We start from the raw sequence: 12,387 nt of genomic DNA on the forward strand, positions 1-12,387 counted from the left end.
GACTCTGGTGCTCAAAAGCAGTAAATGACTAGATAAAATCTAGTAAGAATAGTTATTCTTGTTATTGTTATTTATTACTCTTCCTACCTGAGGTGTTTAAATCTGTAATTGCTACCTTACTGGAATGATTTTAGCTGAACATGGAGTTTGTGCTGAACAGGCTTATATAATAAATAAAGAAACAAAATGTCCAGCTATCTCTGAAAATAAAGCATACATTCCATTCATATTTAAATAAACCCCATACCCCTTACTTCTATAACCTCATGGCAGTACCGCTATATAAGATAATTCTCTGATCCACACTGTTTGCAGTTCTGGTTTGTAGCTCACATATGACTTATCCTATGTCCCATTTTTCATAGAATGGTGCCTTGCTAACCATTTGTAGAGAACACATCCTCATGATGAGAACTTCAGCTCATCTCCAGTCTGCCATGGAGGCAGCTTACCCTGTATTTAGTCATTCTAGTCTTAAAATAATGTTTTCCCTCTTCAGACACAAGTTGTGCCATACAACCAATCTACAATGTCTAATTCAGCCTTTCTCAACCTTTTGACCCTGGAGGAAACCTTGAAATCTTTTTCAGCCTTGGGGAGCCCCTGCACATTCAGGCTCAAATATAGGCCAGAAGTTACAAAATTATTATATTTGTTTCATGTGTAGGCCTGTCTATATGCATTAAAAGTGTTCTTAAGCTAAAAATAAAGAATGAAACTTACCTCTTTAATGGGAAGTTGCCCAAATTTGAAATAATTTTTTAAATAAATCGTGATCTCCCAGGGAACCCCTAGTGACCTCTTGCAGAACCCTGGGGTTCCACGGAACCCTGGTTGAGAAACCCTGGCCTAATTTCTTATATTGGCGATGATGTAGGTGGTGGCTGAGATCTGCCTGGATCCTATTGGCTGCTGTAAACTGCTGAGGGCATGCCCCAGCCCCTTTGGTCATGGAGCATGGCCCACCATGACCATTGGAATGCCAAAGAGATTGCATACTTGGCTCCCATAGAGTCATCTGCTCATGTAGTGCCTGACCAGGCATTCTGTGGACTCCTTGTACACACAGGTTTAGGGCTGTTCTGGAACAGTGCTACATTTATTTTAAAATATATGTTTAGCAGTCTTTCAGAAGTCCTTTTTAAAAAGGACAGGTTTTCTGTTCTTTCTTCTGACAAGGGATTTTGCATAGCCATGCTGATTTTATTCTGATTTTATTGCTGGATGGAGGGGAAGGGGCCATTTTGCATACTCAAATGCCATTTTGCATATACCATTAGCTATCACCATGTGGAGCTGCTATGGCCACTCATTGCAAGCACTGCCTTTCCTTGTAAGCATTTTCAGATTTTGTGATGTTGAGGAGCTTTTGTAAAACTGATAAGTTCCTTTTTTAGCTGAAGTGACAGACAGATCACAGGCACAGTGGAGGGAGTGGGGTAAAGTGGAAAGGACATTGCCTGATGTTCTTCACAAACCCTGCATCATGCCAGTGACCTCTCAGTCAGACTGTTCCTGGACATGGGTTTCTTCTGGAAGTGCACTCCGTGGAACCCCAGCATTCCACAAGAGGTCACTAGAGGTTCCCTGGGAGATCACAATTTATTTAACCTGTGCCCAAGAATAACCTGGCAGAGAGCTCAGTTGAACTGAGGAAGGGCACAGGATGAAATGAGAGAGATATTACTGGGTGATCTCCCTCCATTTCACCATGCACACACCATCTGTTCCATTGACCTATTAGCCAGAATATATTTGGAAATGGGTTTAGAGGTCTTCCAGAAGATCACTACACTATAAATAGCCCAAATGACAGGTTACTGGCACGGAAAATCTTTGCACAGGTGATCTATTACTTGGACTTGAAAGGTGCATAAAGCTTCCACAGGCACTCATCCCTAATTTCTCAAGCTTACCCCTCTACTTGTTAAGAACTGTGATTCATGATTATTTTTGCCACCATGAAATAATGCTGGGTGGGAGAAGAAAGGCAGACAAGGGGATCCACTAGTCACTTGTCCAGCATTAAAACTGTATGGACAGTACCAGTCACCAACCTCATCATTGAGGCTGAACAGAGCTCAAAAGTCAGGGTGTGGCACCCTCACAAATTATGCCAGTAAAGCATAATTATGCTGACTCAAAGCCTGGAGGAATGCATGTTAATGCAGCTGTGAGGAAGAGTCTATGATAAACATTAAGTGGAGGAAGTAGTTGAATTAAGATAAGAAGATATATAAATCACATACATAATCATATATACTGTAATTCATATAAATATAAATCATATAAATAAATAAAGTTGGATATCAATGGGGCATGGTTCCCTTGGGGGCTAAAACCTTTCCCACCACAGTGGGAAATTTGATGGATATAATTCATCCGGGTTCCCTTTCCAAATTGCCAGTGAGAGAGGGCTAAGTGTCTATATGAAAAGAACAATAGATGTACAGTTTACATTTAGAAACATGTACATTTTGAAACACAGAGACAGGAATTTTTGAACTTTATAGCAAGTCTGTGTGCTGGTTGTCTCTTTAAGGATCGGGTATAGAAAGAACAGATTTTGACTGTTCCTTCCAGGTTTAAACAGCTTATATATTTGTTAAAAGGACAAAAATATTACAAAATCCTAATTAGCATCCAGTGATATTCTTTCACAGGAAGCCAAATGCTTTGGTCCTGGAGTGCATCACTGCTTGGAGAAGTAGATCTGCACAACAGAATGTAAATAGGTCTGGTTGGGCTGCTGGGAACCCTAATGTATGACAGACCCCAACATTGCTTTCCTTTAGGAAAGCTGTTAAGACCTGGCTTTTCCCACAGGCATGTGGGGATGGTTGAGTGGAGTCCCCTTTTGGTTGTTTTATAATGGTGCTGGTCACCATTTTATATTTTGTATTTTAGATTCATATTTATATATTGTCTATATGTGGTCCTGTTTTTGGTTTATAGTTCGTTTTTGTGGCTGTATGTAATCCAAGTTATGTTATTGAGTTGGACAGCCTTATAAATCCAGTAATCAATTAATTAATTGGAAAGGGGTTTGGGCACAAACGTGTTGTGAGTAACTGGTACAGTAATTTGTGTTCCTGACCAGTGATCCTTCCAGTCATGTGGTCAGTTTTCAAGCCTGTGGCAGACTCTTCCAGAAACTCCTCTTTTGCTTCTGTTTATTTGGCTTCTCCTAAAGTGTCATATAGATGATGTAGAAGCAGTGAAAGACTTTGTATTTCTAGGTGCGAAGATTACTGCAGATGCTGACTGCAGTCAGGAAATCAGAAGACGCTTAATCCTTGGGAGAAGAGCAATGACAAATCCTGATAAAATAGTTAAGAGCACAGACATCACACTGACAACAAAGGACCGCATAGTTAAAGCAATGGTGTTCCCTGTAGTAACATATGGCTGCGAGAGCTGAACCGTAAGGAAGGCTGAGAGAAGGAAGGTAGATGCTTTTGAACTGTGGTGTTGGAGGAAAATTCTGAGAGTGCTTGGACTGCAAGAAGATCAAACCAGTCCATCCTCCAGGAAATAAAGCCAGACTGCTCACTTGAGGGAATGATATGAAAGGCAAAACTGAAATACTTTGGCCACATAATGAGAAGACAGGACAGCCTGGAGAAGATGTTGATGCTAGGGAGAGTGGAAGGCGAAAAGAAGAGGGGCCGACCAAGGGCAAGATGGATGGATGATATTCTAGAGGTGATGGATTTTTCCCTGGGGGAGCTGGGGGTGTTGACGACCGACAGGAAGCTCTGGCGTGGGCTGGTCCATGAAGTCACGAAGAGTCGGAAGCGACTAAACGAATAAACAACAACAAAGTGGCATATAAGCCTTTTCTGACTTGTGAATATTATTTTCTCAGGTCCAATAGATGCTGGAGCCAGGAATGATACCTATATTTAGGGTTTTTCCTTAGACTTAAATGAAATATGCCACACAATTCAAGTGAGCAAAGGATATCCTTAGAGCAGTTCAAATCCTCTATGGAATGGAAGAGGTAGGTAGCATAGGTAGATTTTGTGGCAAACAAAAAGCACACACAACTCATGTTCCTAAAAGTGTACTCACTCATATCTATCCTAACATACATATATAAATCACAGTCCTTTCTTTTTACAAGAGCTATCAAAATACTTTTGCGTATCCTGGTCACTGTGTTTGCATTTTGCTATTTCCTGCTTTAAATCCTCCTTCTTGTCATCTCTGTCCTCATCAATCATTCAGATAAATCTGCTGGTATATTTTTCTTTACATCTGCAACAATATGAGTCAGCAGGAAACTATACTGGCATTAAATTTGTTGTTCCATTGCTGATCCTGTCCTGATTCTATTGCTTCTGTTTCCAGTCACTACCATCACCTGACTTCACTCTAAGGGAACGAGGAAGAAAGCCTAACACATTTTACAAACCTTGAGGCTGCCCTGGGATGGTGTTAGAATAAGGGGTGGAATATTACTTTAACATGATTTCCCCATTTGTATCTGTCATAACTTCTACTTCCTCCTTTAATCTCTTAAAAGTGAGCGCAGTGTATACTAGTGCTGTTCCTCCTAACAAATTTGAGTTGGGACGAGCAGCAGAATCCATACATGGACCATGCAGTTAGAAGCAAAAAGATTCTTGGAAGCCTGAATATTGGATCAGAGGCCCACCTACTGTACTTCAGCAACCTATTTGCATAAAAGCCATCAAGATTCCTATGGGAAGACCCCTAGTTCTGACAGACAGATGCTAGTCTTCTTGGAAGAAACTAATAATGGATGACCTGGCTCATTGTGGGCTCCCCCCTCCCTCCAGTCTGTTTACATGCTAAGCTTGGATGAAGCCTGAAGACAGTTCAAGCAGAGAACTTTAGATCCTGATTTACAAGAGACAGAACCAACACTTTTAATCTCTGCTACAATGAGCTCACCAACTCCCCTTTTACAATGCCTGTATCATTTATTCATCCCATCTCACAGGAGGGCCTTCACACTGGCATGTTTTGAATGCTCTCCCCTCAATAGTACTGTTGGGCAGATACAGTGGTATTCCTTACCAAGACTGGCTGTGTACCTGCTCAGATTTTAAATCTGAGGCAATAATTCATGTGCTTCTGAAATGCTCTGTCACTTTTGGAAGGTAGAGTTAATTTCCCCTCTAATTACACACTATTCAGACTGCTGTCCTGGATAATTGTGCACTATCTACTAAATGATCAGGATTGGGAAGTCTCTAGAATTGCAGCCAAATTTTATACCATCACTATGTCAATTAGAAGGTTCTGGCCCTGATTGTTTCTCTACATGTATCTTGTAGAGGCAAAAATAGTTTGTTTTGTTTTTAATAGGATGCAGTCCAATATATATATATATATATATATATATATATATATATATACACACACACACACACACACACACACACACATATACATATACATATACATAAACACACACATACACACACATACATACATACACACACACATACATACATACATACATACATACATATCTTCTGTATGTTTGGTCTATGGCTGTATATTTTAATAAACTAAAAATCAGGTTGAGCATAAAACTGAGCTGTCCAGGAGATGGAACAACACTTTTAATGCAAGGGGGCTTTAAACTTGTGGAGGAATGTCCATTGGTGGACATTTCTGTCAAATATTACTGGGTTGCTTATCCACAAGTATCCACAAGTATAGACATCTGTCGAGAATGCATTAATTTGGATTCCTACACTGAGCAACATTTGGGCTGCAGCCATGGCAAATATTGCTTTAAATTATGACAAATTTTAAAACTGTTAGTTGCCAATGCAGCTAAACAACAGCACCACAGGCAGTCTCCATGGCCACCTCATTGCTGTGAAGAAGACTGAGAATGTGTCTAATGGGGCAGCAGCAACCAAAGTCATTCCATAGGGAAGAAGGTCTCTTCCTGCCTCATATCCAGTGGTGATAGTCATGCTCTGAGAAATTGTTATTTATTTATTTATTTGATTTCTATGGCCACCCATCTCAACGAGTGACTCTTGGCGGCTTACAACAATAAAACTATAAGACAATTAAAACAATTACAATTAAAACAGTTAAAATATAAAATAAATACAACATAAATATACATGGCTGCCAAGTGAGCAATGCATGGATGTTAATACAGCCAAGAGACAGGATCATCCACATGCTCAAGGCCCCAGGCCCGGACACAAAGCCAGGACTTCACGGTCTTACAAAAGGCCAGCAGGGTTGTGGACATCCTAATTTCTGGAGGGAGGATGTTCCAGAGGGCAGGCGCTATGGAAGAGAAGGCACGCCTTCTAGTTCCCGCCAACCGACACTCCCTGCCTGACGGGATCCGCAGCATACCCAACCTACTAGATCGAATTGGACAGGCAGAAACAACTGGGAGAAGGCGGTCCCTTAGGTAACCTGGCCCCAAGCCATGAAGGGCTTTAAAGGTGACAACCAGCACCTTGAATTGCATCCGGAAGCACACTGGCAACCAGTGCAGCTCACATAGCAGTGGTGTTACATGTGTCAAGTACCCGACACCATTTACTATCCGTGCAGCTGCATTCTGCACCAGATGAAGCTTCCAAATGCTCTTCAAGGGCAGCTCCATGTAGAGCACATCACAGTAGTCCAGATGGGAGGTCACGAGGGCATGAGTGACTGTGAGCAAAGCCTCTCGGTCTAGGAATTTGCTATATTAGAATTATTTTATCAGATTTTAAGCATCGTTCAGAAATCTTCAGCATTCAGCATTCATAGCATTTCTACACCCATAATGTCATGTTCTCCTGCAAGATGATGTTGTGTATACTTTACCCAAATCTGTTCTCAGTTTTTATGACAGTAGCATAGGACGTGACAGAATGATTATAATATTTTGGCAAAGTGCTGTAGGATAATTCTGAGCTAATCATTCTTAATAATACTCCACAGATTCACAGGGAGAAAGCAGAGGTCAGGATATGACTGATCTTCAAAGTGAAACAGACCAATTCTCAGGCTGGGCATGAGAATGAGAATTTGTGGAGCCCATTTGCTGAGCCCTTCCCAGTTACTGTTTCATGTATTTCAGAAGGTTTTGACGCAGATATGTTGGAGCAAAACAAGGGCAGAATGGACTTATTTGATCTGTTAATATCTTTATGTCACTGTGTTTTATATTTTATGCCACATGGGAAGAGGGAGGGGAGAACATTTTCCTAAATTATGATAAGGAGCTAATTAATTCATCAGAATTTGTTTACTGGGGAGAAATGTGTATCATAAAATAAACAGTTCACATACTGATTCCCTTTTAGTTTTTAGTATCACATTTGAATAATAATGACATTTAATGTTTATATACTTGAGATAAATGTTTGTTGTGCCAAATCAACATAAATGTTGCCTAGGGCCACCCAAGTTTGTGACTGTAATGAAACTTCCCCAATCACTGTTTTCTCTGCTATTTCAGCATTTCTGTCTCTGCCTTCCAGATTATGACATTACGCTGCAAAATTCAAGTCCTCCCCTCTCTCTCCACTCAGAGCCTAAATTGATAAATGGAACTGATCTCTTGAACTTGAACTCAACAAAGAAGAAAGGGGGAGAGGAAATAGGTTTGTGAATGTGATGGAGAAAAGTACAAAGTCCTAAATTGTTGTTTATTTGTTTAGTTGCTTCCGACTCTTCGTGACTTCATGGGCCAGCCCACGCCAGAGCTTCCCGTCGGTCGTCAAAACCCCCAGCTCCCCCAGGGAAAAATCCATCACCTCTAGAATATCATCCATCCACCTTGCCCTTGGTCGGCCCCTCTTCCTTTTGCCTTCCACTCTCCCAGGCATCAACATCTTCTCCAGGCTGTCCTGTCTTCTCATTATGTGGCCAAAGTATTTCAGTTTTGCCTTTCATATCATTCCCTCAAGTGAGCAGTCTGGCTTTATTTTCTGGAGGATGGACTGGTTTGATCTTCTTGCAGTCCAAGCACTCTCAGAATTTTCCTCCAACACCACAGTTCAAAAGCATTGATCTTCCTTCTCTCAGCCTTCCTTATGGTCCAGCTCTCACAGCCATATGTTACTACGGGGAACACCATTGCTTGAACTATGCGGGCCTTTGTTATCAGTGTGATGTCTCTGCTCTTAACTATTTTATCAAGATTTGTCAGTGCTCTTCTCCCAAGGATTAAGTGTCTTCTGATTTCCTGACTGCAGTCAGCATCCGCAGTAATCCTCGCACCTAGGAATACAAAGTCTTTCACTGCTTCTACATTTTCTCCCTCTATTTGCCAGTTATCAATCAAGCTGGTTGCCATAATCTTGGTTTTTTTGAGGTTTAGCTGCAAGCCAGCTTTTGCACTTTCTTCTTTCACCTTCATCATAAGGCTCCTCAGTTCCTCTTGGCTTTCAGCCATCAAAGTAGTATCATCTGCATATCTGAGATTGTTAATGTTTCTTCCAGTGATTTTAACTCCAGCCTTGGATCCCTCAAGCCCAGCATGTTGCATGATGTGTTCTGCGTACAAGTTGAATAGGTAGGGTGAGAGTATACAGCCCTGCTGTAGTCCTTTCCCAATCTTAAACCAGTCCGTTGTTCCGTGGTCTGTTCTTACTGTTGCTACTTGGTCGTTATACAGATTCTTCAGGAGGCATACAAGATGACTTGTTATCCCCATACTGCTAAGAACTTGCCACAATTTGTTATGGTCCACACAGTCAAAGGCTTTAGAATAGTCAATCAAACAGAAATAGATGTTTTTCTGAAACTCCCTGGCTTTTTCCATTATCCAGCGGATAGTGGCAATTTGGTCTCTAGTTCCTCTGCCTTTTCTAAACCTAGCTTGTACATCTGGTAATTCTCGCTCCATGAATTGCTGAAGTCTACCTTGCAGGATCTTGAGCATTACTTTACTGGCATGTGAAATGAGTGCCACTGTTCGATAGTTTGAACATTCTTTAGTGTTCCCCTTTTTTAGTATGGGGATATAAGTTGATTTTTTTCCAATCTGATGGCCATTCTTGTGTTTTCCAAATTTGCTGGCATATAGCATGCATTACCTTGACAGCATCATCTTGCAAGATTTTGAACAGTTCAGCTGGGATGCCATCATCTCCTACTGCCTTGTTATTAGCAATGCTTTTTAAGGCCCATTCAACCTCACTCTTCAGGATGTCTGGCTCTAGCTCACTGACCACACTGTCAAAGCTATCCCCGATATTGTTATCCTTCCTATACAGGTCTTCTGTATATTCTTGCCACCTTTTCTTGATCTCTTCTTCTTCTGTTAGGTCCTTGCCATCTTTGTTTTTGATCTTACCCATTTTTGCCTGGAATTTACCTCCAATGTTTCTAATTTTCTGGAAGAGGTCTCTTGTCCTTCCTATTCTATTGTCTTCTTCCACTTCCGTGCATTGTTTGTTTAAAAATAATTCCTTATCTCTTCTGGCTAACCTCTGGAATTTTGCATTTAATTGGGCACATCTCCCCCTATCACTGTTGCCTTTTGCTTTCCTTCTTTCTTGGGCTACTTCTAGTGTCTCAGCAGACAGCCATTTTGCCTTCTTGGTTTTCTCTTTCTTTGGGATGTATTTTGTTGCCACCTCCTGAACAATGTTGCGAACTTCTGTCCAGAGTTCTTCCGGGACCCTATCTACTAAGTCCAGTCCCTTAAATCTATTCTTCACCTCCACTGCATATTCCTTAGGAATATTAGTGAGCTCATATCTAGCTGATCTGTGAGTCTTCCCTAATCTCTTGAATCTGATCCTAAATTTTGCAATAAGAAGTTCGTGATCTGAACTACAGTCAGCTCCAGGTCTTGTTTTTACCGACTGCATAGATGTCTGCCACCTTTGGCTGCAAAGGATGTAGTCAATCTGATGTCGGTGTTGTCCATCTGGTGAAGTCCATGTATAAAGCCGTCTCTTAGGTTGTTGGAAGAGAGTGTTTGTTATGCAGAGTGAGTTGTCTTGGCAACATTCTATCAGCCTATGTCCTGCTTCGTTTTGTTCTCCCAGGTCATGCTTACCTGTAATTCCAGGTGTTATTTGACTGCCCACCGTAGCATTCCAGTCTCCTGTGATGAAAATAACATCTCTTTTAGGTATGTTGTCCAGTAGGTGCTGCAGATCCTCATAGAACTGCTCTACTTCAGCTTCTTCAGCGTCTGTGGTTGGGGCGTATATTTGGATCACTGTGATGTTAGATGACTTGCCCTGAATTCGAATTGAGATCATTCTATCGTTTTTTGGATTGTATCCAAGCACTGCTTTAGCCACTTGACTATTAATTATGAAGGCTACTCCATTTCATCTGTGGTCCTCTTGTCCACAGTAGTAGATCTGGTGGTCATCTGATGTGAAGTGGCCCATTCCAGCCCATTTCAGTTCACTGACGCCCAAAATGTCTATCTTTAATCTTGACATCTCACCAATAACCACATCCAATTTGCCCTGGCTCATAGATCTTACATTCCAGGTCCCAATGGTGTGTTGCTCCTTAGAACAGCAGATTCGCCGTTCACCACCAGCACCGTCGGCCGCTAGCCGTCCTTTCGGCTTTGAGCTAGCTGCGTCATCATGTCTGGGGCTAATTAAACTCATCCTCTGTTCCTCCCCAGTAGCATTTTGACCACCTTCCGACCTGGGGGTCTCATCTTCCAATGGTATACCGACATATCTCTGGTTGTACTGATCCATTTAGTTTTCATGGCAAGAATACTGGGGTGGGTTGCCTTTACCTTCCCCAGGGATCGCATTTACTCTGACCTCTCTGTCATGACCTTCCTGTCTTGGGTGGCCCTTCACGGTTTAGTTCATGGCATCATTGAGGTGCTCAAGCTCCAGCACCATGACAAGGTAATGATCCTTTGCTGAAGAAAGTCCTAAATAGTAAGGTTTAAATTATTCTTCCTTTTATCTCTTTTTTAATATAATAACCCATGGGCTCTCAAATGAAGTGAGTGAACAAAGATAATGGTTCTGCAACTGGGGTGAAAGGAAACTTAATTTACAGATCCTAATAATGAACAAACACCAATTAAGCACATTTTGTCTATATGTTAAAGAAAAAAAAACATTGGGGGAAAAAGTACCCATATAGCTCTTCAAAATATCTCTCCAGAATGGTTAATGTGTATGTACCATTCTGAATTACATTTTTCCACATATGTACTTTAAAATTACTTCCAAAAATAAATGTACATGGATAGTCAATATTACAAGGATTTCAGCCTTTGGTATCCGCAAAGTTTTTTTTAAGAAAGCAAGTCAAAAATTAATAGCAGAATTTGTGTTCTGGGAAATTTCACACTTCAAGCCTTCTAAATGTTTACAGTACCTTTATGTGAACACAGAATTTATGTGAACACTGTACTTGAGCAATTAAATGATTCCCAGGATACAACAGGCTTATTTTACATGCTGTCAAGGACAAAAAATCAGGAGTCTAGTAGCACCCTTTCCAATTAACACGTTTTATTAAAAAGCATAAGCTTTTAAGGTGTTACTAGACTACTCCTGATTTTTTGCTACTATAGGCTAACATGGGTCTCCTCCTACAGTGTTTCAAGAATTGGCAATCCATGGAGAAATAAAACAATACCTTAACTGTGGTTTCCTATAAGATGTCTGCCATATTCAAAAGAAGCAAGTTGATATAATTTAAATATAGAAAAACTGTACACAATGCACTTCAGTAATGAAATAAATGCATGAGCAAGTTACAGAAGCTATGTATCTTAGAGGAATAAGAGACTTGAAATTAGTTAATACAGTTATCAGGACTGGAGAAACACACCTTTTTTATTGTAATGTTGTGAATTATGATACATTGTATTATTTCAGTGCAGTAATGTTTATACAATATGATTGAAAATTATTAACACTCTATTATTTAAAAATATTAAAGTATTGAAAATAAAAAGAGAAAAGTAAAAATTCTATCAGTATTCATTGCCATTTAGGATGTCAATGTTACAAGCATAAAATTATTTAGCTTTTCATCCAAAGCTGAGTATAAAATAAAAAAGAAAAGACCATTGCAATTCACATGAAAATATTGGTTATATGATAATAGTTCAAGTTTTGTACTAATTAGTTAATATTAAGATTTCCATTGTATTGTTACTTAATGTGTGTGCACGTGCATGTGGCTCTATATATATTGATAAAAGGAAATAAAAGATAGAGCAAGTTTAACAAAAGTTAAAATACCTAAAAGATATTATAATAATAATATTTTTTAAAAAAGAAAAAAACTATTGATTTCTGTCTACCCTCTTTTTATACATTTGCTAATTTGCAATATTTGTTGGCATTCAGCCCCCCCTTAAAAGCTTTACTATAGGTGGTTATATTTACCATGCTGGGTGATATATGTATGGGATCCATTCTTGATTGAATT

Source organism: Candoia aspera, chromosome 5, assembly GCF_035149785.1.
Source record: "Candoia aspera isolate rCanAsp1 chromosome 5, rCanAsp1.hap2, whole genome shotgun sequence".
Taxonomy (NCBI): Eukaryota; Metazoa; Chordata; class Lepidosauria; order Squamata; family Boidae; genus Candoia; species Candoia aspera.